Here is a 27,073-nt window from a genome sequence, read left to right as displayed (position 1 = left end):
AATAAATGGCCCATAGGGCTAGTTTTTATCTCTAAGGTCATGTTGGGTAGCACAGAAAGCTTAAGAAATGTAGGGACAGCAAGGGCTAAGAAGTGAGGGAATGCAAGCTGGATCATTTTGAAGGGAAAATGGTTGTAAATGGACGAGCAGGAGGGAAGCGCGGTTGTCTGGAAGAGTGAGCACAGAGGTTCGTGGTGGTATGGGGACCACGGATGTAGGAGACAAAGGAAAGAAAATACCACGGGATGAACACGGAAAGGATGTTTTTGTAGCTCCCGAGTGCGAAATCAATCCGCAAAAGCTCCACGGCTTCCCTTAACTCCAGTTATTGACTTGGCGGCCGGGGGGGAGCTGCTACCTCAGAGGTGGGCTCGGTCGCCCCGCAGACCCAAGCCGAAACCCAGCCAGGAGCCGCCACACCTGAGGCGACCAAACCCGGTCGGGGAGGCGACCCCGTCCGGCGGGGGCGCCGCAGCCCCGCTGCCTCCGGAGGGGGCGGGCGGCCGGGCAAGCCGGACCCCCCTGAGCCGCCCGGGGCCGTTTCCCGAGCCGCTAGGTGTCGCCGGCGGCCGGGCCTCCCCCCCGGCCCCTCCTGCGCTCGGGCTGCCGGCGGGGCTGGCTCAGCGCGGGCGGGCGGAGGCGGCGGCAGCCCGCAGCGGAGAGGCGCAGCCCGGCTCGGCTCGGCTCGGCTCGGCTCGGCTCGACGCCGCGCAGCTCCCTGCCTGGCCCTGCCCTGCCCTGCCCGGCTCGGCCGAGGCCGCCCGCTCCGCTCCGCTCCGCTCCCGGCACCGCTCGGTGCCCGGCTCCCGAGCACGGCCCGCGGCCGCTCGGCGGCGAGGCGACGGCGGCGGGGGCAGCAGCAGCAGCAGCAGCAGCAGCAGCAGCAGCAGCCATGTTGGAGCGGGGAATCCAGTGACTGGCCTCGGGGAGGCGGCGCGGCCGGCGGCGAACGGGGGGCAGGCGGGAGGGGGGCGGCTCGGCTCCCGGCGGCGGCGGCGGCGGAGTCCGGACACCGCTCCCGGGCGGAGCAGGGGAAGGAGAAAGGGGGCAGAGGAACCGGCCCCGGCCCCGCGGAGCCCCGGCGCTGCTGGTGAGTTGGGGCCGCGCATTGTCTGCCCTGCCCGGGCTGCCGGAGCGGCGCCTCGGCCTGCGTGTGCGCGGCGGGGACGGGGGCACCGCGGGGAGCGGGCGGGGAGCGGGCACCGAGCCCCCGGCAGCGCCGAGCGGGTGCCCGGGGAGTCCCCGGGGCCGGGGAGGGCTGCGGGGGGGGCTCCGCTGCCCGCCGGGGCTGCGCCGCTCTCCGGGGCCGTCCCGGAAAGCGAGGCCCGGGGGGGGGTGTTGGGGGGGGGTGCGGTGAGCGTCCCCGCGTTTTAGTGTATTTCATTTTATTTTAATTTATTTTATTTTTCTGTAACCTTCGTTTCCCCGCCGCCCCCCTCCGCTCCAAGCCAGGCTGCTTGCTGCTGACAGCTCCCCGCCTCGCAGCCTCCGCACGGATGACACACTCGCGGCTCGCAGGACTCCCCCCCCCCCCCCCTCCACACACACACAGACCCCAAATAACGCAGGTTTCTGTGCGGGGCACAGCACGCCCCGAAGTGACAGGATCCGCCAGCATTTGCTGACCCTGAACTTCGGTGAACTCCTTTTCTCCCTCCCCTTCCTCTCGGAGAAATGTGATGGCATGGGGCCAGGAGGAGCAAAATGGTGCTTCCCTGGCCAGGGAGGTGGAAGGGGTTGCCATTAGGTGCTGGGCATGTCAAGGAAACTTGCGCCGCTCGCTGCTCCTGCCCAGGTCTTCGCGGAGGTGGGTTAGCCTTCAGAGAGGGCTGACCCCCATCCCCTTTGTCTCGTTTCTGCGTCAGTTTCGGGAATTGACCAGAGTTGTGTTAAACTCCGGACCTTTCGGGGTGCTATTTCTAATGGTGGTTTTCGGTACTGTGAGGGGGACGGGGCTGAGGTATACCATGGCTCCAAACAACTGAATTTCAGAGGCCTCTGTTTCCTTTATTTTATTTCATTTCAGTAAGAAACTCAGGCGTCTGCTTCTTTTCCTTTTGTAATTTAGCAGATCGATAGCAACTTTCGTGTATCAATTATGGCATAGATAGGAGCAGAGGAAACCCAGTTTGACATTATTCCATTCCCTCCCCTCCTTTTTAAATTATATTAATTAAACTGGAAAGTAGGTATCCAAAGGTTAAATCCTTGGAAGATATGGGACAGAAGAAAACTTCTATGAAATTCAGCTTTGTTTTCACGATATAACTGTGTAAAGGTGATGGAGGTGATCTGGTATTGTTTGTGCTTGAAGAAATGGCCATATTGTGTTGTTGTAGCAATTCTGTGCGCTCACTACACAGCTCTTATTATTTATACCTGCAATTCAGTAAGCGAGGTGAGAAAGACCCGTTTTGAGTAATTAGCGCAGAAGTAACAGATACGAAAACATGAAATGTTTGAAATGCATAGTGAAAAATTTCCTTAAAATTGTTTATACTTGAAAGACCAAACTAAATTTACTCCTCCAACACAGAGAAATCATTCTAATGTTAACTTGGCGTTGAGAAGGCCACTTACATTTGAAAGATGAAAGCATCCTTTTTTGATGGCGTTATTTGAATGCTGCTCTGACAATAAAGAGTCTGGCTTACAGAGCCTTTATTAAGGATAGCGCAGTGAAGTTCATCCCCTGGTTTTGCATGCTGTTTGGTGCAGCCTTGTGTTTACCCAGGTTGGAATTCTGCACAAATCAGTAGGTGGGGTCTGCCTGCAGCCCTGCTGAAGAGCTTGCAAATTGGAGCCTGTGTTGTCTGAGCAAATTACAGTTTGAGAGCACAGGGTCATTTGTTTTAAGCTGGACCAAGGATGTAGTGCATTAATTGATCTTCTCAATACATAAAACACCCTTAACGTGTAGCAAAATGCTTAATATGTTGTTCCAAATACAATTAGGTTTAGAATAACTGAAAAACAGAGCAGGGCTGTGTTTTTTCCATGAATGGCTCTGGCTTCAATTTCTGCGTAACACTGCAGTGTAAAAAAATAATATGAGATTGCTTATGACATGGATGTTAAGATATCCTGTACGCCTGTGCTATTGTTACAATACTGTTAATACTGCACAGTATTTTTTGGCTGGATTGTTAACGTATACATTCTTCTAATTTCTTAGATAACTACCTGCAGCTGGAAGAATAAAAAAATATATCACTAGTCTTAATAAGTTCTGGTTCAGTACTGTATATTTGAGTAAGCCAACCTAAAAAGTGCAATCAGGAAAGGCTTCATTGGTGACTGAACACTGTCTGCATTAAAACTTTCCTGAAAATTGCTCCTGCCACATTCAGTGGAAGCAGTGGATAATTTACTCACTGCTCAGCCTTTATTTATTAGCCAAGAAAACTAATCAGCTGTTTCTTTAAAAGGCGTATACTAGTTCTGTCATTACTGAGTCTGGTATCCTGGTATAATCTGGTGTGATGTGAAAATGGACATCATGACTAAAAGTCAGGCTCAATAATAATAAAGCTTTTCTGGTGTATATTCAGTGTTTGTAAACTTACTCAATGTTGCTTGTAATCCTTCAGTTACAGGTATCTTAAGTTCTTAGCTGTATGCTTTTTAATGCTTGCTTTGTTTTGTACAGCAAGCCCTTTGTATGTATCTAATGACTCAGCTGGACACCACTGTAATCAGTGACACTTCAGAATTTAATATAAATCACTAGTCCACAACTTCAGCATGTAAAAATTCTTTTAAAATACCAAATGTTTACTCAACAATTCTATGATCTTCATTTCGTTTGTGCTGTCAAATACTGTACTTCACATCTAAAGAACCAGCTGAAACACTATTGCTAGTGATCACTGCCTTTTTTTTGCAGTGTACCTAATTGTAGCAATGACGTCTTCATTTTGAGTGTAAGAGCTGGAATTTTTTTGGTGCCAGTTCACATGCTGATACAGAGAGTATTTTACTGGGATGTTAGGGTTAAAAACATTTTATATTTAAATATTTTGATCACGAAGCAATATCTTTATGTTTTATTACCAAAAAAAAAAAAAAAAAGAAAAAACTTGAAGAAATTTAAGACTGTGTTTTTATTTTATTTTTAATCTACGTACGAAGAGCTCTATATCCTGCTGTATGTAACTTTTGGGGCCTAGACACACTTTTCTCCATTAAGCGAGGAAGAACAGATACTGCTTTTTCCAGAAATACTGTGGAATGCTTGTTTAATCAAATGACTAGCTATAATTCTGTATCAAATACAAATCCACCCATGTGTGCTCTTAACTGACGTGGTAGATTGGTAATTCTCACTGGGTTGTTGGTTTCCTGGCCTCGTTTTCATGGACGTAGCAACTCCAGAGCTCAGCTGAGCTCGCTAACTTGAATATCGACCGACAGCGGTTTAAACCTCAAGCCTTTAACCGCTGATGCTGATAATCACAAGGAAGAAACAAAACTGAAACCTACTCTGTTTTTGCCAACTTGGAGCATAGGAACACGAAAAGAAAAACTTCTACTTCAGTTCTGTGGTCCAGTTATATGGAAACTGGTGACTTTGAAGAGTGGCTCCGATAGGTTGCACCTGGCTAGCTTTTGATTCATCATATAATATCCTCTCTATATTAAAAAAAAAAAAGCTGGGTTTCGGTGGAAGAACCAGTGAATGTTATTTTTGTAATTAAAACGACAGTTTAGAATAACACTGAAGTGTAGGCTTAGGCTGTGATTATGAACAGAGTGAAGAAAGAATGTAGTCTTGAATAAGTGATTTCTTGTACAAGTTTTACAGTATTTTTGCATTTATATGTTTTTGGAAAGCATTAGCTGTTATTGAAGAAAGGCTGAAGTCAACACAGGAATACAGATTTATGTTTAGATCTTGGCCGCTTTGTGGAGTCGTGCAATTTGTGCTGCTACATGAAATTAGAAAGAGAGGTAGAAAGAGAGGTTAATTGGGTCATTTAATAGTTTCCATGGCAATGAAGAATTCTGATTTTATATTTGCTGTTGTATTTTCTGATCCATTGTGAAGTTCTCAGACAATAAAGCATTTACCACTTTTGTGGAGATTATTACACGCCAGGAATGACTGTATTATGAAATCCTTTAGACACACCAATATCTGAAATCATCATAACTCTCTGTTTCACTGGCATATTTGGGCTTTTGAGGTCTAGTGCCTGTTTTTAAAAGATTGGAAATTTCTTTCATTAGGGAACATCAGGTTCTCAGAGGGTGCGATGTACAAGCACAAGTGATAAAAAGAAAGAAAATAATGTGAGTAGCATGGTCAAAAAAATCAGAAAAAAGAAACTGTCAAATCACGCTTTAATTTTTCACATGGTGGGGCAGAGTTAGACATAATGAATTTAAGAAAAAGAAATAAGCCAACTTTATGAACATTTAAATAAATACATGCTACAAGGCCTCTGAATTTAAGGACAAATTTCTGGTTGCTCATTTCTCTAATGTTTTGAAAGTACAGTGAGTTGAAAAACACAGTTTAATCCAAGGTTTTGACTGTGACACCACCACCACCCCTTTCTGTTTTATTTTATCTTCTCTGGAACGATTACTTGTGCATATATTATGATGAACAAGGCTGTGTTATTCTACCACAACAAAGAAAAATGTCTTTTCATTTATACTCCTGGCCACGGTTCTTGCCTGTCTTTGTATTTTAGGTTGGACTTGCTAAGTATCTTGTATAAGCGAATGTTACTATGTGCTCTCTAATCATATTTCATTTAATTATAGTCTATTCCTTATAATTGCACTCCTTTCTCTGCTGCTGTTTTCAAGGCATACTAGAGTTGCATGATGGTCTCTGATTCTTAACAGCTGTACTTTGTCAGCTTCACTAAGAACACTTGCATGCTTTCAGTTTGTGTTAAAGCTGGCAAGATCATGGCTTTTTCTTTGCTCTGTGGATCAGGGCATTTTGCAGGCATGTGTCTCTTCTGATATTGTAGTGAACTTTTGTAGCACACATAGCCTACTTCCAGAAATGTCTCTTTCCAGGTGTTTTTGGCTTTCTACTCTCACTGTACTGATATTGGTATAACCTGATTTGTTTGCATTTTGTTCAGGTATCTGCAATGTGTCTTTATACAGCAATCATTAGATATCATAGTTAGTGAGGTCTGCAGCATCTGTACGAATTGTTATTCCCTAAAATTAAGATCTTTGAGAAATATGAATTGCCAAGAAAACCCATTGTCCTATTTGGGTAAAAAAGTTAGTTGTCTGCAGAAGTAAAGAAGCCAGCTGACTAAAACATAAAGAAGTTGAAGTTGAATTAAGTGGATGTATCGATAAGGAAAGCTAAAGACTGTGATGAGGAAAAACCACGCTGTCTCAGGCTGTGAGAAAAAGGCAGGATGTGTTTTAGGAAGAAAATAAATTTTAGCAAGGCTGTTAGCTCATTAAAGTGCTAAAGAAAATGGTAGCGTTTGATGATACTCAGAAGTCGTCGATGATGATCATTAAGTACTGCTATATTCGGAAGTAAAACCAGATGATAGTCATGTATAATGCTTTGCAACACTTCCTTAAAATAGCTTGGGGGTGTTAAACAACAGCCCCTGAAGTTGTGTAGTAAGAATTGTAAAATGTCGATGGGGCGCTTTCGGCAGTGCTGCTGCCGTTGATGTCTTTCAGCGTGTCTCAGAACGCTGGGAAATTCTGTAATTAGCCCAAATGAAGATTTCTTTCAGTGTTTTTTAACAGTTAGCGATAAGCATAGTACTGGGTAGTGACAGAGAGGGAGGTTAAGTAGAGGAAAAGAATATTGTCGTTGAGCACAGATTTATGGAAGGCTGCTCTTGTGAGAATAACTTTCGAGTCTCCTGATAAGATTACAAACTGCGTGTGCTATAATATTGTTGGTACCGCAGACAGGCTTCTGTAAAACCTTTTAGCTGGTTGTTTCGTGACATTTTGACTGGGGGACTACAACGACAGATGAAACGTCTGCGTATGAAACGGTGTAAAACCTGGCTGATAATGGGAATCAAGTGGTTTGCTATAAATAGGGGCCGTTGCGTAACCGCGTGCGATGAGGGCTCAGCAGTGTCCAAGCAGGCTTCGGAGGGAGCTCGGTGCGCACCGTCAGTCGTTTGCAGTAATGAAGTAAAAGAAAGTGAAAATTGCTGATGGTTTTTGGAGATCGCAGAGAAGGGGGGAAACAATGGGTACTGCAGAATGGGTCATTAGCGCAGGGGGGATGCTCGCAAAAATGGCTGTTTCCTGGTTGTTTGCTTGATGTGGCGTTCATTTCAGGCTCCAAAAGATTGACTACAGCATGCTAACTATTAAAATAAATGTATGATATTTTATAATATAACAATTCAAATGTAAGCAGTTATTAATATTAGCCTTTGGTTTTGGGATTAATTTTGTAAAGCTTCAGAGTAGTTTCTCATGCATAATACGGAGCAGATAATAAGTTCTGATCTGCATTCAGTATGTGGGCTTTAGGAAAAGCTTTTATTTATTTTGTTAAGATACAGCGTTCATAAATAATGTACGAGAGGACAAAAGTCAATTTTAAAATAATAAAATACATTTTATTAGATTTCCACTGATTTTCTGTACATCCCAAAGCTGATTTTCTGAATGTAAAATTCATAAATATTCTGCATAGGCCAAAGAAGTTGTGGCCATATATGTTTAACTGCAGAAAACTAAAACCCTTTTTCTAGGCCGCCCTTAGCTTATTGCAAGAACCACGTTCTCTGTTCTTTCTCTGTTCACGAAGATCTAGTTGTCATAAACATAAGTAGAGTGTTTAAATATGCAGGAGGGCTGTTGCTTTCTTAAGTACTACTCAGTCTTTGCCATAAATATCTTACTAAATTGTTTAAGTGTCTCCTTGCAAAAGTATCTCATAATTCACCTTATTTATATTTACTCCGAAATCTAGGTATAAAGCTTAGGTCTTCCAGTATGATCATGGGAGACCATGCTTGGCCTTGTGCTGCCTGCAAGTACCTTCTGTTCTCCACTGAGGATTTAAACCAGCGTCAATTTGGCACACTTACTTCCACCCGTGGTTGTTCTCCCCTTGGCTGGCTGGCAGCTCTCGTCCCCAGCATCCTTTTACCAACAGGTATTTTTGTGAGCGTCTGAGGGCTGTGCTGGGGAGCCAGTGGAGGTTAAAACAGGCATTGGGGTTCAACTTCAGTTTTGTTTTTACCTAGGTAATAGTCACTTTCTGCAGAATCAATGGGAGAACAACAGTCTGTGATTATTTAATTTTATAAATATCCTGAGCAGATGGGAGAGGAAACTTCCTATTGTACAGGGAGGAAAGGAGGTCCTCAACTGCTAAATATATCGAGCATATATTCTGTATAAAAGTCTTTTTAAAATGATGTGTAAAACAGCAGCTCGGATACTTATTCTGGTACTGAATAAGAAGGGACAGTGGTAAATAGTTACTGGTAATACATATATATTATTAATTTTAAGTATGGGTACATCTTTGAGATGGGAGTTAGGAAGGGAAATAGGATTTTTTTGTTTGAAGTTGTTCATGTTGCAGGAGAGAAATCTAAGGAAAATGAAGGTAATATTTTTTCTTGAAAGAAATATTTAAAAGCTGAACTACATGAGCTGAAATTGAGACATGAACCTTTTTCCAAATGTCTGCATAGACAACAACAACAACAACAAAGTTAATAACTGCAGTGGTCATCTTTTAAAGGGGCCCAGTAGGGCGTTTGCATAGGGCCTATGTCCTTTCTGAAGAACTGATCACCTCAGGGGACACAGGAAGAGGTCCTGGCTTCACTGAAGCTGTGGTTTGGATTTAAACCACTGAATTTTACAGAGTGTTTGTGAAAATAATTTCCTGTATTTCTAATCTGTACAGTACTCTGATAAAGCATATTTAGAGGCAATTGGAAAAGTTTAAGATACTCCATGGTATTTCATTACCTTTGTCAAGATGATTCTGTAGGTTATGGCAAAGAAGCAAAATATTTTAAAGCTTATGCTATTTACCTTCAGGATTAAACAAGATAAACAGCTTACAGTGTTCCCGTTTGCACAAGTCACAGTATTTTTAAACCTGCTGCCTGTAATACTGGGTTGTTTATCAGGAAATACAGTTAACCTAAATGTTTTATTGTGCCTTGTTTCTGCTTCATCTGGATATAATTCTCAAAAGCAAAATGTTTGGTCTGTAAGCCAAGAAATAGCTTCTAAAATGTATTAAGGGAGAGGAACGCCATTTAATATTACGTATACTCCTTTTTTTCTGGACAGCACAGGAAAAACAACGTAATATTATATAGTAATTAATTTGCTCAGTAGCTATATGCTTCGCTTTTTGAGTTTTGCAATTTTAAAACATTAGGAACAATACCAAGTAGATTGTGAGTTCTGAAGTTACAGACTTGATACGCTTTACTTAGCAAGCTTAGTTTCTGCACTTTAAAATGTGTTTGGTTTTAGTTTGTGTATAAAATGTAAAGTGATGTTAACAAAGTATTCACAGCCTGCTTCCTTTAAAATGGGATTTTGTTTCGGTATTCTTACCTAATAGGCGTTTTGGTTTCCTGCTATTTGTGAATATTTCTGTTAGTGGAAGAGGTGGACGTTAGTTGATGGATTTAAGTCATAAGTTCTTTGTCCTTGTTATGTTATTTTGGGGGTGAATAGGTAGCCAGTGATGATTTGCATCTGTGGCTGTATCTCAGCAAAACACCTATATTACTTCTAATTATCCATTTCTAGGAGTGAGAAGGTAAATCTTGGAAACTATTTTAGCTAATAGTTTTATTTTAACAAATAGTTTCTTCTCATCTAAAATATGAACAGTACTAGATTGGCTGATTTGGGCGTTTTGTTTCTTTGTTTGTAAACTTCTATCTGTAAAGTACTGGGGGGGAAGAGAAATAATTACATGACTGATGGCAAAGAAGAGGAGAAGGTAGCTGGGGAGCCAAGAATTTTCTTACTGACAGTGGGAAACTGTTAGTTGACCCTGGAATTGATACAGAACTGTCTACTAAGTGCCTCAGGTGCCTAAAGATAAATAATGTACACCCCCTGCCGCCCTTGCTGTTTATGAACTTGGATCTTTAATACATAAGCAAGAAAACTCAGTTTCTTTTTTTTATTCTTCACATCTACTTGCAGGTGCCTAGCACAAATTAATATTTCAGCAGTGTGATTAGTAGTGATAGTGTATTTTAATATCGAAATAGGTACCTGAATGATCTGTTTTCATTTTATGTCTCATGGCAGTTCCAGAAACCAAGGTTGCAGGGACAAGTAAAAATGATCTTTTTCTGTATTACGAGAGCCTGTTTCTTAAAATACATGCACTTCAAGGTAAAGTAAGCTTACTGAAGATTTCAGCATATTATTAAGCTTGTATCTGATGCTCAGTACTGACTTTTAATGACATTACAATGCATAAAGTCAGTTGTAGATTTGTCTCTTTCCATGATGAGATTGACACAGTTGCTCCTGGTAACTGAAAGTGTAGCTTATTTCAGAGGTTCTTTTGTTGGTTTTGCAGCATCATAGCTCTGTCTTACTTGTATTTGAGAATGATTTCCTTGAGTTTCATTATTTGTAAAGGTTTTTTTCTGTTAATCTATTTCTGTGTGTGTGTGTCTTAGATAACCTGTTGAAGATGTTATTTTAGTATACAACTGCAGCGGGTTTTGCGTAGTAATGTTGGTCAGTTTTCATGGGAATTAGTGTCATCAGTAGCTAAAGAAGTATGTAGGGACAGGTTGTGTTGAATTTTGTGTGCTTGAGGCTCCATTAAGATAATAATCCTCAAGGTATGAGTGTGAGGACATTCGGAAAATCAGCCTTAACAGTGCCTGGTGCAGACAGCTGTTAACAGAAGTAATGTCCCTACAGGCTTGGAAAATCTTATGTGTGGTAGATGTTGGTAAAGACTTCTCTAAGAAACAAGTGGAGGAGAAGTAGAGGTGGTGCATCTATAAAATACTGGCAAGCCAGCATTATGGTGACACAGTGGGACATTTCTCCTTGTCTGGGGCTAGTTGGTGTCTTGCTGCCAGCTTTCTTATACCTAGATAAGTGGATCTGTCCCAGACTGCTTAACCCACATTGGTGCTTTACGTCGCAGCCGAAGTGACCGCACGGGTGAACACCAGGCAAGGCTAATACAGCATTAACTTACTGCTTCGTGCTGGCTGCCTGCTGTAGGAAATACCCTCTCTGCACTGTGTTGGGTAACTGCAGACTGCGAAAACATGTCCTTGTCACTTAGGGAGTTTTTTTTTCTTAAAAAAAAAAAAAAAAAAAAAAAAAAAAAAAAAAAAAAAGCTCTGATAAAGCGCAGGAAGCAAAATTGTTGACGGAGAAAATTCCTTTTCGGTACAGTCACTCTTATGAGAAGAGCCACACCTCAAAGGTGATATATTTAACTGTTAGTGGATCCCAGTGACACAATTGTTTGCCTTGTATTCAGATATTTAAAAGGGATGAAGAAAATTACATGGCTTAATATTCTTCAAAAATGATTTGATACTTGCTATATTATTTGTGTTACGTTCAAATGTATAAATATGTCTTTTTATGACTGTAAAGGACTTGAGAAGAATGTGTCCTGTTTTGTTCAAAAGCAGGAGATGTTTCTGATGGTCCTTTCTTCTTTTCTAAGTCCTGGCACAGCTCCTCCCACAGCATGCACGAGTCTTGCTTTTTCTGCTTGAGCCTCGCTTTTTCTGCTAGGCAGCAAGTGTATTCCTGTTGGCTGTAGCTACCGCGGTTTGTAAAGCTTAGCGAGCACTCTCGTTAAGCAGAAGTAAAGGGGAGCTGCACCCTGTTGTGGAGCACAGAGGTGAACTTGTGTTCCCTGCGAGGCTGGGCCGCACCGCCCGGCTCCCGAGCCCAGCCCCAGGGGCAGCGGAGGCCGAGGACGCGAGCGTGTCGCTGAGGCCGAGCCAGGGCTTAGCACCTGGGCGTGCCTCTGCGCACCGGGGCTTGGCCAAGTGTGCTCTTGTGAAACGCTGGAGGTCTGGTGGGTCTGTTTTTGTTTCGGTTTGAGCCAGGGGAAGGTCGAGGGGTTGTGTCAGGGCCTTGCTTTCTGTGCCGTCAACAGTGTTTGGATGGAAAGAGTCGGACGCTCATGTTTGTCCACTGAAACGCGGTGCTCGTGAATCTGCCCTTGGACCTCCGCACTGCAGGGCGGCTCTGAGAGATGCTGCCTGCAGTCTTGCTCATGATACAAGCTGGTTATGTGAGCTAGGGATAATTAAATCTTTCGAACTTCAGTAGGCCATAGGGGTGTATTCATTTTCATTAAATTCCCATCATGAAACGCTGTAGATTGATTTACAATATCATAGAAAAGCTAGAGGTGATTACTGGACGGTGCTATAGGGTCACTGGTATTAGGATAAAGGAGGTTGAACTGAAGCTCGGAAGTGTTTCGTCGTGTTGGAGCCTTGCTGGTTTGTTCTGTGCCTGGCTCTGAAACAGCTCCTCTTCGGCCAGCACCCAGCACAACTCCGTTCACTTCTGCACCTTCCTGCTCATGAATGGATTGTTGCCTTCAGATTCGTGCCATGAATGCCTCTTACTAATTCTTTGCTTTTATTACCTCTATTTTTTCCTTTTGAATACCTTAAACCCTTAAGTATATAAGGTGAATGCAGGGAATGCCTTCAATAAGGTTTAAACTTCCAAAAAGCAAAAAAGCAGCTCTTATCCTTCACTTCCAATACAGTTTTGGTTTAGTTTTGTCCATCAATCTTTTGGGAAGTACTGTATTTCCTTTTTTTTTTTTTTTTTTTTTTTTTTTTTAAATGCAGGGAACATTACAAGAGGTATATAATGTTGTTCTTGGCCATGTTTGTATGCATAAATCTTTGGAGTGTTTTTTTTCTTTTGCTTGTATTTAAGTAATGTGGACACTCCTAGAAATTATTTATTTATATTTGACTTTAGGCTTTTTAGTAAAATGAATTTTAGATGTTTTTAAGAATAAAATAGAATACTATTCTATTATTAGTTATTCTACTATAATTTGCCTTGCTCTTCACATGGCAAACTTACTTCAAATTTACTTCAAGCATCCAAGTCACTAAGTGGCAAAGTCAGTGTTACTCCTAGCCTAGGGTTTCTTACTTACATGTGTGGTGAATAAATTTATTTAATCAAATAATAATATTAATCGTTATTGAGGAAGACTTAGGAAAATGATGGGAGTTTCACAAAGAAATGGAGATTAGCTGTAATATTTTGTATTACTGTAATAGAGATTGAGACTTGTAGCTTCTGATTTGTAACTTTGCTTTTTTTTCATTTGTTTATATTAATTTTAAATGGATATGGACATTTCAGTATGCAATAATACAATATTTAGGGTTATTCATTTTTCTATAGTATAACATGTTTAATGCAGGTTTTTAATTTTCATAGATAATATTTGCAACTGCAGTTGTATATACTTTTGTAAGTATTGATGAAGCCTGGAGTCTTCATCTGAAAATTACATATTTTAAACTCAGTTTAAAATTGAATATATGTATTTCTCCCACCTTACATAAATTCCTGGAATGGCAAAGTAATGCTTGAAAACAATAGAAAGTTGTCCTATAGAATTATGTAAATCAGTTTAATTCTGAGACACTACTTGAAGGCAGCTTATCTATTATATTTTTTGTTTGTTTTTCTGAATGTTATTTTAAAGGTGATCTGCACATTCACATATACTGAGAGAAGGAGATTATAATTGCAATTTTGTGGCTGGGTGAAATTTGTATGTAGCAAATGAGATGCAAAGAAATGTGACCCCATTTGCCTCCTACATGCAAGACCATGTTCTGTAAGCAATATCTGCAGTTCCTTTTGTTGTGCCCTACATGATTAGTTAATGTACATTGGGCATGTTTTAAATGCATGTCTGGCATATCAGAATATGATACTGTGTAAATCATAAATACTTTATTCAGTATTTTCACTGCTCATTACACAGAATTTTCGTGCAGCACTTGAGAGGGTAAATGAATTCTCTGAAGACCTCAGTGCTGTCATCAGCAATACCTACTTGTTTATATTCTCGACTGTATGGGCTGTACACAGACCACTTTTTGAAATAATAGTCCGCTGTGTGCATAAAGAATATTTACGCCTTTGTCAAGCTAAAGTGTAATGTAATTACTAAATCAAGTAAAAATACTATTCAGTTTTTTTGATAGTGAAACAGCCTCTGAAATTTAAACGTCGTGTCTCAGACCAGCAGCATTAATAATTTAGTAGGGATAAAAGAGAGTGCTGCTTTTGAACAGTTTGTAATTATTCAAAGTTAATTGTTTAATTCAGTTTAAAGTGGGAAGTGAACATTTTCTTGGTATGCTAAATGGCGTGCTAAAATGAACCTGACCAGCCGTGTAGCTGGTGATGTGCTCTTTGTCAGAACGCTGCACTGCAATAGAGTGACAAGCTTGGGACAGTTTAGGGCAGTTTAATGAGATAGCTGTGCCTTCAAGGTGTTTTTATGTATACAGTTAGATCAACAGCAGAGGTTCGAGTTAAAAGCAAAGGTGGAGGCTGTGTTACAGGAGGTGGCCACATGTCTGGTGGGTGCCTGTGGGATCAGGCCCTTCCATCGTGGTTGTGCCAAGGTGAGCTGCTGCCCCCATTGCTCCTGCTCTGGGGTCTCTTTTCTTTGTTGATGCTTTCTGCCGCTTGCAACCGCAAAGCTCAGAAAAGCATCTTAAATTGCTGCATTGATCCTCTTTGTAAGAGCAGTATTTGGTAAATGCCTGTGTTCCCATTCCTGTCTGTACTCTTACTACCTCGATCATTTGGTTGGTGGACTTGTGTATAAAACCTTAATGTTGGTGCCAAGATATCCATCTCTACAGAAGAGGTTAGGCCGAGTGTATTGTGAGCTACAGGGGAACGAATGCTATTCATTTGTGGGGTGAATAGTTTACCTAATTGTGCCATATCTCTTTTAAGGATAAAAAAATAAGTTGCAGTTCAAGAGTAAAAAAGCTTTGAGATGAATACCTATTTACGGTCTCCTCCAAAAGCCATGCTTACATGTACATAACTGGTAGCGGGCCTTTAATTTTTACCTACTTAAAAGAATAATCTACAGTTATTTCAAGAGAGGAAGAATTATTTTTTATCATAAAGTCTTCAGAGTATAGTGCAGAATGTTCTACAAGAGATCTATTGTTATTTTATTCTTTTGAATTAGCTGATGAGTTAGCTTGACAATACCGTTGTCGACTGTTAAAAGACTGACGTGAAACGTCTGAAAAGTGTTTGGCAAGATGATAAAATAATGGAGAGACAACAAAAATTACAGGAATATTTAGCATTACCAGTTTGGTGGCTATGCCCAAGAAAAGCATTACAGAATACATGGTATACAAAAAAGTAAGAATTTCATTATTAAAGCTACATATGTAAAGAACACTAAGCCACAACAAACCTTGTAACTGTTGTTTGTTTAAGATGCTGTCTAATATTGTTTGTAAACTGCTAGAAAGTCACACTAATCCTAGTCTTTCTGCAGGCTGATTTTATGCTCCATGAAAAAAAAATAAATTTCCAACATAGCTTATACAGCAATAAGAACGATACCCTTTTGTGTAAGACTGTTCCTTAACTAAATCTGAATGTCCATATAAAAGCTAGTACTGTTACGTGTTCTTGAGATATTTGTTTTGTATTCATGAAGTTGTGATGTGAAACACAAACAAAAGCTTTCCTTTGGTACATTATAGAAAGGGTTCTTGAACTGCAGATGTGTGCATGGCATTATCCCCTGCCTTTCTGCAGATCCATGGAAAAACTCGATTGTAAGCCAGCTCTGGTGGCACACGTCAGTGTCTTCATATAAAGTCAGGGTAGATTTGTCTGTGTTCAGGACCAGGCTCTTCTGAAGCTGAACAAACTTGAGTAATTATTTTCCTGTTGCACTGTACATGGGTTTGAATAGAATGGTAGATTTTTTTTTAAAAGTAAACTGGAAATAGCTGTGCATAGCAGCAACACCACTTCCTTCAGCCTTGTCCCCATGCTGTTTTCCACATGGTCATGAGGCTGGAGTAGAAAGACGGCCTCTTCGACGGCTCAGCTTCACTGTCCTGCGGGAGGGCTGCGGACAGGATGGTGAATGAATGGGGCTTTTCTCTCTGTGATAAAGTTTTTTAGAGGAGTTCATGATCAGTTATCTCCTTCTCTTACCTCAGTTGTTTGCCGTGAAGAAATCTGCTGTATGTGCTCATGGCCCTAAATGCTAATGTGTTGTTCACCAAAAACATATGTTCCAAAAAATTGCATGTTGGCAATTTGGCCTCCCAGATAACCTGCAAAGTGTGAGTAGTGTTTACATAATGACAAGGAGGTGGTTAAGTCTTTCAGTTGGCTTGGTGACTGAATTAGGTAATTCACAGAGGATACTCAACTGAAAGTAACAACGTTGGTGATAAGTCATTGGAACTGACTCATTAAAAGCCTAATTAATAGGAAGCCTTTATTACACGCTTACCCATCATTTCCTCCTTGTGTTTTACTAAACGTCAGTTAGGACAATACGTGATTAAAACGTTTTGAACGATTTCTCAAGTATCATAGCCAGTTGTGAAACACATGATGTCATTCCTCTGCCTTACAACAGAGCCAGGTGCTTTGTGAACTTGTTGGGCGGTCTTCAGCAAACACTTTCAATAAGAGGTTTGTCTGGTGAACTGCAGTGGAAATGAATTTCCAGAAATAGTTTGTTGAGTAGTGGATGGAATAATTACTGCCTTCTGTTTGTTTTGATTGTACTGGAGAGACTTTGAGACTTACTCTTGTTTTCACGTTGCTGTGAAGACTGAACATACAAGGAGTTCAGCATGGTGGTTATAACTGGATGGGGTTTTGCTATGCCTGAGAATGGGAAGTTAAGACTTTGTGCTAGCATGAAAGCCACAGTAGGTTATTTCCTTCCTCTTTTGTTTTGTTTTAAAAAAAAAGTTCACTTTGCTCTGTGTTAGGGTGAGTAGAATATAACAATGTATATTGTGAAAAGATTATACAAAATATAGAGTATATTTCAAGTGTTGTGAAATCATCAGATTTGGCTTTAAAAGTGCACTTGGCTTCTGCGTGTATCACCAGCATTGGGATCCCGTGTTTATGTGACTTTATTTTTTAAAAACAATCCAGTCTGATTTTTCTCCAAAAAAGCTTTGCTCTTTTTAACAAGAGCAACAACAACAACAAAAAAAACTGCTAAATTTTAATAATTTATATCACATTACGGTGTTTTACGTGTACCTTTTAAAAGGTTAATTTTCTTTATATTGAAACCTTTAATCAACTAAAAGTCTCTTCTGCTTGGCTTTCTTACTCATCTCATGTTCTCATGCTTGAATGGTACGCAAGAGCAAACCTCTTCTGGAAAGAAACAGGATATGTCGTTTATGTAACTCCGTTATAATAGATTTGTGGAACATGCAGAAAGTATGTGTAGCAAGAATAGGCTTTAAAAGCATTGGTCCCAGCATTTTTTCCTTTTGTAAATCATTTTAATGTTTAAAAATTTAGTAATGGCATATATTTGAACAACAAGTCAACATTAATTTTATTAACGTTATAAATAGTAAATTCCTTAATGGGATGGTAATATTTTTACTGTGGATGCACGTGGAGTGTTGAAGAGTTTTGGAAGGTGCACGTGGGAAGGACACCTCCCGTCAGTCCGTCTGGATGACTTGGGGCTGAAACCGTAGGCTTGTCGGACATCCAGCATGTGATCTCTGCATTTTTCTTCTTCTGATGTCTAATTTGCAACAAGTAGTAAATTTCATGCTAATCTTCAAATCTTTCAAATTGAAAAATTAGAGCTTTTCTAGCAGGTTGTCAGGAAGCTGCATGCTTAATTACTTCAGCTGAGAAGTCAAGTTTGCAAATACAGACTTTTGTTCAGAGCCCCGTTGAAGGGAGGTGCTCTTCAGGCATCACTTTATATACCAGGTGTGGTATAAATGTGTCGATGCACAGCAATACGTGTTCTCTACATGAAAACAGCTTAAGATCCAGTATGTAGGGAGGCAAGCAATCTACCTGTAGTTATGGTCACATGTTCAGTTGTTTTTTTGTGTTTTTTTGTGTTTTTTTTTTTTTTTTTGTCTAGTCTCTAACACGTAGAGCTCTCAAGCTTTTTCCACATACAGACTGATTCTTGGGAAGGCACTAGATCCATTTGTACAGAATTTATGTTGTATGTGGGAAATATATGAGAGATTCTTGTTGAAGAGTTGATTAGGGTTCATGGACACATCTCATGGGGAGGTCAGGTACTGGGATAAGAGGTGTCTCCATGCTTGATTTATTTCAGATTTGCCTTGGTAATGTTTGAATGCATTTGCTTTTTTTGCTGTCAAAATGTCATTATTTGGATCTTTCCCAATGTTTTTATTCGACTGATAGGAAACAGAAGGGAAGGGACTAATTGGTATGAGTCTGGAAAACATGCTCTGAATACATGTACAAGCATTTGTGCATTCCCATCCAGATTTCCAGGGTGTGAGATATGTGACGATAGGAGCATCATTCTGGGAATGTAGTTAGAGCTCTTGAGGGGCCAAAATGTGTTGTCTTCCTTGTTGCTACCAAAGGAAAGTGCTGGTACTTCTCTCCTTGTTACAGATTCTCTTAAATTGTTGCTTTATAATGAAAAGCTTGTCTTGCTAGTTCATTAGTAATTGCTACCTCCTACTATCTCTTGTCAGCAGGGGGATAGGATTGCCTCCTACACCTAGGAAAAAAAAAAAAGAAAGATAGTGATAAAAGCTAAATTTAAAAGAAATTTGAGAAGAAATAGACCAGCTTAATCTTTAATTCTGCAGGACAGCAATTTTTTCTGTAGATTTTGAGTGGAAATAAAATCACTATTTTCATGGTGGTGGTACCCTTGGGGATCCAGGCAGCACCAATGTTATTAGGCAGAGCGTATTTCCACAGAGGTTGGGCTTGCTAACATGCACTGACACTGCATATTTGATGAAGACTTTTCTAAGTGGAAAGGTATCTGCAGTTCAGAAGCAGTTGCACCTGATACCCTGGTTGCCTCCCAGCAAGAGGGGAAGGCACTTCTAAAACTTAGTAAGAACATAAGCTGCAAAAGCTTGTGGATCTGTTTGTGCTTTGGCGTATTGCTGGGACATTTTTCAGTTGGGACATTGCTGGAAAATTTTTCAAAACTCTGTGATGACTTTTTCATCATCTCAGATTCTGCCTGTGCTGCAGTCACAGCAGTAAAGATACTTCAGCAAGCTATAAAATAGAGGTTTGCATGCTGCTACCCACAGCAGCAGTTCCTTGGAATTAGTTGTGAAAAATGTTATAAAACTTTCTGTGAAGTCTTCCAGTCTCCTCCTTCCATTACTTGAAGTTTGTTTTTTTTTATTCCCTTCAGGTTGCAGGCATTTCCTTTTCACTTTTTCACGTTCCATTTAACTTCAATGTTCAGTGGCTATGGTAAATATTTTTTCAACAACGTATCTCAGTCTGTGATTGCAAGTGGACAGCAAATGTTTGTTCCCACCACCACCAATTTACTGCTTTAACTATAAAATATAATCTACATATACAGGGGAAAAAAATAGTACATGCTGAAGATGGGGTGTTTGACTGGCATGATGCTTGTTGAGGCTTTGTGAGGCAATGGCTTATTTTGAAACCATGTGTTTTGTTGGATTGTAGTCACCTGTTACAGGTTTTCAGGACTAATATGAACGTATTCTACTGTCATATTGAAATAAAGAATAAGAAAATGTTTTATGGGAAATGATATTTGATTCTCATAATGTTCCTTCTCTTCCATTGTTGTGTGTGGTGTTTTTTTTTTCTTGTGGGGGTAGACAGCTTTTAACTTCCGTGTGTATTCAGGTAAGTGTATGAGCTTAAGTGATCACGATGTGTTTGAATCATCAGTGAGACTTATGTTATAAAACAGGTTACGTGGCATTACTGATACTTTATTCCACTGAACTAGAAAATTGCTTGCAACCTCTTGACTTTAGACCAAGCCTTCTTTTTTTCAGCTCCTGGAAAGTCAAGTAGTTTATTTTCAATGATTCACTTTTGCCTTGTTTTCTTTTCTTTAACAACTTGTTGGGTTTTTTTGCCTATTCCCTAGATACCAGGTATTCACAAGCATGTGGACAGTTAGCATTAATTCACTTCTATATTGTCAGCCTTGATGGCAATATTGAGATAAAAGTTTTTATGGAAAAAATAAATACTTATGAAAAAGAGAAGAAAAAAATAACACATTGTTATGTATGCAGAGTAGGAAGATGATTTGTTTAGATTCTAAGATTTTTGAAGGTTAGATTTAACTCTAATACGTTTGTGTTGATTCTCTAGTCTATACAGTGGGTATGTATTAATTCATTGTGATAGAGTAACTATTTCGGTAGTTGATAAAGAAATTGATTCACTATTTCAGATTTGCCATTGATGTGCAAACTACAAGGTTCAGTTGGAAAAGCCAAAGTGTAGGTGATCTTTATTTTTCAAAGGACTTGGTTGTGTACATTTCTGATTTGATCCCCATTCATTTCTTCAGCTTTTCATCAAGATAATTTACTTAATTCGTGTTTGGGAACTTCAGAAGAATGATACAGGTTTTTGTGTATTTTCTGTGTATCCTGAAAAGAGTAGGGTTTCCTACGTAATTTGCTCAGCTTCTCTCAACTTTAAAAACAGAATAGGGTTTTGTTTTGACAATTTCTCATTGTAAACATGCAAAGCTAGAGATTTTAATTTCTGAGAAAAAAATACAGCTGATGTTTGAACTAACTTTAGCCTATCTTAAAATTGGATGTTTTAAAAATGATTGCTAGATGAGGAAAAAAATCAGTTCTAAAAGTATTTGTCAAGATGCCTGCCATTTATTCTCCAGGTTATTTCTGATGCTTTCAGTAGAAGCCTCAGTCACTAAGTGCCGTTTAGTTCTTTAGATACCAAAGTTCTTCTTAGCGTTGCTTATTTGGCTGTATGCGCATCTTTCTGTACCTGCGGAGAGATGACCTTGGGCAGAGCTGGGGAACTGATATTTCACATATCTAGTACAATTACGAATCAGCCATGACACACGAGGAAAAATAAACTGAAGAGCAAAAATGCATATGGAAGTACACTTATGTAAGGAGAATGTTGTAAAGCTATGCTGGCGTAGTGCTGTAAATTTTAAAGGTACTCATGTCTTATAAACTCATGCAGTTAAGAAAACATTGTGGTCTTATCTTGAACACAAGACTTCTGATACTGTAGAGATCATGAACAGCTGAGAGATTAAATCCATTTTCAGCGCTCTTTCTTATTTTGCTTGAAAGGTTTAGGGTTTCTTTTTTTGTTATTTGTTTAACTGCAGAGAGTCAGGTTCAACTTGCTTGTGGTTCACAAGAGCTTAATTTTTCAAGTGCTGCATTAGGGTTAAAAAAAAAAAAAAGATGAGCACACACACTGAGTCCCCTACCTTTAAGGCATAATCAGTATTCTGAAAGCTTTTCTGAGCCGTGTCCTTCATAATGGAATCTGGCTCTGAGCAGAAGAAACTGCAAAGTGTGTCTACATTCTTCCAGTGTTAGAATAGCAAGATGTTAACTTCTAAATGGGGTTTTCATATTTAATTATACGGTTATACGAGATAAAATAATTATGGATGAGATAGTGGGGAAGAAGAGGGAAAAAGCAGATTGTAAACCCAAGTTCATGTGTTCTGGTTTGATGTCAGGCTTTTAGTTGAACTTAAAAACTCTCCTGAAGATTGTCAGGAAAAAAATAGTATGTTTCTGTATTACTGACTTACTATGTTATACAACTCCGTGTTTAGTTTTGATGTTTAACTTTCCTGAACATATTTCATGTTTCAACTCACTGTAAACTTATCTGAGCATTTAATCCAAATTTGTCTACTGCCTGACTTAAAATGATTCCAAGAGAGCACTGAAGATAGCTACGTACCTTTGTACAGAGCAGTCTTCCTCAAAGATGAGTGTATAGGTATATTGTTCGCTTTTTTTTTTTTTTTTTTTTCCAGAAGTGCTGTTTCGGGATTATGTACTTTTTAACAGTAGTCGTGGAAATACAATGAAGATAATTACATGCTTTTTCCATAGTCATGTTAATATTTATTATGTTTAAACGTGCCTATTTGGGGCACAGTGCTGAGATTAGCCACTTTCAAGGATGAAAGCATCAGGTAGCAGGTTAATATCAGTGTCTGTATTGCCTTTTTTTTTTTTCTATTGGATTAGGTATCTGTTGTTTAGCCATACCTGCTCTTACGTACAGTCAAACTGTGCAAATATTTTAAGTAATATGTACCTTCAGTAATATTACATTCATTCCTAAGTAGTATCTAAGCGGTCTTTTCTCTTTTGCTGTTCACTGAAGTTAAAATAGTTTAAAAAGAAAACAGTCTTGAGAAAAAGAACAGAAATATCAGCACTGATCACCATACAGCCTTTAGCTGTATCTTATAGCCTTTTCACAGTAAAGAATCTCTTTTGCTCCCAAGAAATCAGTTGTCATTAATATTTAGGCATAAGGATTGTGTTATTGTACAGCTGTTAGTGTATTTCCCTTATTTTAAGAATTTAAAATGTTTTGTTGCAGGTTAGTAATTTGTAGTATTTGAAATTGTAGTTACCACAGCCATATATGAATATGCATTGTGCCAACTTGGAATTATGTAAAATATCAAACCTTCCTGTCAAATTGGCTGAGTCATGTATTTTTCTCAACTTTTTCTTATTTTGTTGAAGCTATTTGAAATTGAAGAAACTCCTATGCAGAGTACAAGATAATTAGAAATAATAGCACACTTTGGTATTTTTACTTGAATAGTTTGATCTGCATGAATTTTAAATCGGCTGTCTAGTTTAAGGGGCTGAACACAGGTGGCAGAGTAATGGGCGGCTGGCGATCTACTTCATATTTGAAAGGACTACCTTAATTTCATGTGCAAGGTAATAGAATTTTAAAAACACAGACTAGAGTAATTCATATTTTTTTTACTGCGGGCTGTTTAAAAACAGTAGAAGATTTGTATTTTTTAAAGAAGTTTTGGTCAGTGGAACTGAATTCATAGCTTAAAGTGGTTTGCTTTAGAATATATCTGATTTAATAAACAAAACAATATAGTAAAATTTTTTGCAACACGTAAATGTTATCTAGGCTAACATTTAGCTATACATAGCTTGCATGTATATGCAAGGAGGACATTTGTGTACTGCTTTGTCTCTCCTGCGTAAGAGTTGTCATTTGTTTTTATGCTAGCATTCTCACATAAATCATGGCATGTCTTTTGCTCTTTCAGTAAAGAAATTGTTATTGATTTACCTACTTGGGATGAGTGAAAATGAATTCAGTTAAAAAAAAAAAAAAAAAAAAAAAAGGAAAAATAACCTTTGAATATTACCTTATTTCTGAATAAAACAAGATTTCTATTTGGATTTGGATGAATTGGAACAGAATTACAGAAGCAAAGTGTTTTAAACAATTTGTACAGGGATGCCAGAGAGCTCTGCTGCTTTGCACTGTATGAATGTGTGGGGTTTTGATCTAGTAATTAGGCAGCCCAATGCAGTCTTATGAACGAGACCAAGTCCCTGTTACCACTTTCCCTTTTTATTGGTGAGAGAACTTGTTGCATGTAGCTTACTCTAGTACTTTCTCTCTTTATTTTTCTTTTAAATACCTTGTGACTCTCTTCTTTCTACCCTGTCATTTCATAGTTTGCATATGCCTGCCTTTCATTCCCAGTTGCAGTTCAGAGCTGAAGCATCCCTCTTCAGAGGCTGTAGTTGCTTTATCATGGAAACATTGATTTACTTTTAGCCTTAAAAATTCTTTTGTTGTAACCTTTTTCAACTCTATACTCCAAAGTGACTTCACTAACAAAAGGGAGCTTTTGTGTACTGCTCCTGACATGTAATTTGCGAAGTCTTTTTTTAAGTAGAGGCAGTATTGGTAGGATATTAGAAATGAAAATAGCTGATACTTTTATACTTTTTTTTTCCCCCTAGGGCTGCACAATGATAGAACTGCATTTCTCTTCAGTGGCTCATATGCTTTAGTGTAATTGAATACTGATAAGCTGAACAGACAGTTGAAGTAGCTTTTACATAAATTATAATGTGGACAGCGAAGTGCAAGTTAGAACTGTTAAACACTAGTCTTTGAAAAGGAGTTAGAGTTGTGGTCTTTATAACCTGTACAGTTTTCGTATGTTCACTTGGCTGCTTGCCCTTTCTATAGATGTCTGTATCAGATTTCTCCGTTATCAGTTTCCTTTTATCTTTGTTTGGTTTCAGTAACAGTAACCAAGGTAATACATATTTTGACTTGTTCATTCTCTGGAAATTGAACTAAATTATTAAAATTTTAATAAATAGTTAAACAAGAATATATACTTATATTTATAAATTATGAAATAATCATTTAACAGCATCTCTTTATTGCAGCAAATTTAGTCTTGAATTCTTGGAAACTACTTATGCTTTCATTAAATTGAGTATGTTTTATGTTTTTTTTTGTGTGTGTAAAGCAATAGTGTATGTGCTTCTGAAATCTTAGTCAGACAGAAGGCACTTCATATGTACCACGTTGGCTGCCATCAACAACGTTCTCATAGAACTCTTTTTCTCAATAACATTAATGAATTCAGAAGGGAAATCTTTCATAATCGGATAAAAATTTGTCTCTGTTTTCTTCCTGCATGCTCAATAGCTACATTTTTGACCTTGCGTCCAATAGTAGAGATAGCTAAATTGTGAAGAACACAGCTCTCCTAATTTATGGAACAATTCTCTAAACATCGATCGTCTTGCTATATTATGACATCTTTATAGTTCTCTGGTGGATTTTATTGCCCCATTTTAGATTCTCATAATTTAGTATCCTGAGCTCTTCATCTGCATGATGTTGGAACCTCTCCTCTCAAATAGGAATGCATTCATAGAGGTGGAAAGTATAGTTGTTGGGACAGCCTCAAGAGTTAGCAGAACTGTCTGTGGAAGTATCCTTAGAGCTGCTGGAATTGTTTCACTTTGTGTTTTGAGGGCAGCACAGAAAATAATGTAAGGGGATTCTGAAGTTCCAAAATAAGGAGTTCTTGAATGTAGTAAAAAGAAATTTAAAAGTCAACAGGTGAGATCATTTATCTCCCAGAAGGCAAGTTTATGCATGCCTGACCAAGTAAAGGAAGGAGGAGGGTGTCCTCCCACAGCCCTTCTCTCACAAGGAATCGTAGTCTGTGGTCACCACAGCTTCATAGTGAAAGAGCTGCTGAGGCAGCGAGGATCATATAGAAGAGCTAGGAAATCCCCAGATTATGTCAGAAATTATGTAAATGCCATCTTTGTGATACCCTGGTAAAAATCTCTCCAAAAAGCATTTCTTGTGATCTCTGACAAACCTTGATCAGAGATAGACACTGGAGGGATGGTGTCATAACTTGATTGTTTTGTGCTTTTATAAATTACTAATGGGGAAGAGATGACTGTTCCTTTTGAAGACCTCCTCTTGGGTTCCCTTTTATTAAACAGAAATGTAGACTGATTTTAGTGAAAGTGAAACTGCAGGAGTACAGGCACTGCAAGTGAAAACTACATTGCTCCATAGAAACTTCTCAGAGTATTCAATTTCAGGCTTAGGGATCCTAGTTATGAAAACAAAATGAACTGCAGTGGAAGGGATTCTTCTTGTTACTCTTCAACAGTTGCATACTTGGGTGATAAAACAGAATTTCTGGTGCGTGCATCTTGCAGCCCAGAGACTCCAGACAGCAAATAGCGTTATGGAAACCAAGTTACTGCAAGAATGTCGTGGGGGAAGGAGGAAGGACTTGGACTGCTCTCTTGGTATAGAGAAATATTGGTCCTACGTGTCCTTGAGCAACTTTGCAGGACTGTTTTGAGTTATATATCATCTGGTGACATTATTATAATGGTTAGTGCACATTTTTTTGTCTCCCTTGGAGTTCTGTAGCAAAACTGCTTCAGCACTTCTCTGAAAAAATTGCTTTCAGGATAGAGCTATATTAGATTGTGACATAAAATGTTATTGAAGTTATATTCTCTAGGGAGTGTTGAGTATCTCTCTGTATAGGCAGTAATTCAGGTTTACCTATTCATAAAGCATTTTCTTTGTGAGACAAATCCTGCCGTTTGGCAGCATTATCCAGGTCACTGACAGCAGTAGCAACATCAGCCTCTGCAATGCGATTGAGATTGAGGATGTGAATTAGTTTGCTGCGGAAGGTATCATCCGTGGCAGGAGGAGACTGCCTAGGCGATAGATTCTAACAGCAGAAGAGTGATCATGACAGAAATTCAGAAGAAATAATTTTGAAGACAAACATAAAATTCCACTTCCTCCTCCTGGCAGGAAAACAAAATAGAGCAAATGGGCCTGCCCAGCACAATGATGTGCTCATTAACAGTGCTATGTATGGGCTGTGTGACCCTTTTACTGCTTTCTTTTCATAGTAAGGTACCCAGTTATCTTTACTCTGGCTTAAAGGATCCTAGAGAAATTCTGATTTCCTGTGTGTACACCTGCCTCTGTTGACAGATTGTTGCTTGCCTGGAATTAGTCACAATTATTTTACCTGTATCAGTTCTGTGTAAAAAAAAAAAAAAAAAAAAAAAAAAAAAAATCTGGAGCGTGATTGTCTTTGTTTTTATTTGCTAATTATTCATGTATGGTTTAATATTATTGATTGACATTCATAGTTGCTACCCTCTGTTTCCCCGTATATTAATGCTGTCTCACTGACCTGTCATTTACTCATAGATTAGCCCATTGCCATTTTACTGCTTGCCATTTGTCTCCTGGTTCCTGAGTCTAGCTGAACTCTTGTCACTGCCAAGGGGGATGTGTTCATTAATCCTGGCCTTTGCTGAAGGCCCAGAAGACTTGCTGCCTTCAGGTAGAGAATTGCTTATACTGAGAGAAAGTAATGTAAAATCTGAATAGTGTCCTTTGATGTGCTGTGCTATTTGCTCAGCCTGGGATGGGAGAGGCCTCTCAGCTGGTTAGC

At 39.3% G+C, this 27,073-nt stretch overlaps 1 protein-coding gene across 3 annotated transcripts in view; it reads left to right on the top strand.

Moving 5' to 3' along the window:
- Positions 1 to 619: 619 nt before the first annotated feature.
- The window catches only part of CDK17 (cyclin dependent kinase 17), a 94,843-nt gene continuing 68,389 nt past the window's right edge, over positions 620 to 27,073 (top strand). For all 3 annotated transcript variants that reach the window (XM_084306515.1, XM_084306514.1, XM_084306513.1), the window contains exon 1: positions 620 to 1,090. The gene's annotated coding sequence lies outside the window, so the exon portion shown is untranslated. The remainder of the gene's footprint in view (positions 1,091 to 27,073) is intronic.

The sequence above is a fragment of the Netta rufina genome, assembly GCF_964035555.1.
Source record: "Netta rufina genome assembly, chromosome: 1".
In the NCBI taxonomy this organism is placed as follows: domain Eukaryota; kingdom Metazoa; phylum Chordata; class Aves; order Anseriformes; family Anatidae; genus Netta; species Netta rufina.
Note: the sequence above shows the minus strand (reverse complement) of the source record. Positions and strands in the feature narration are given on the sequence as shown.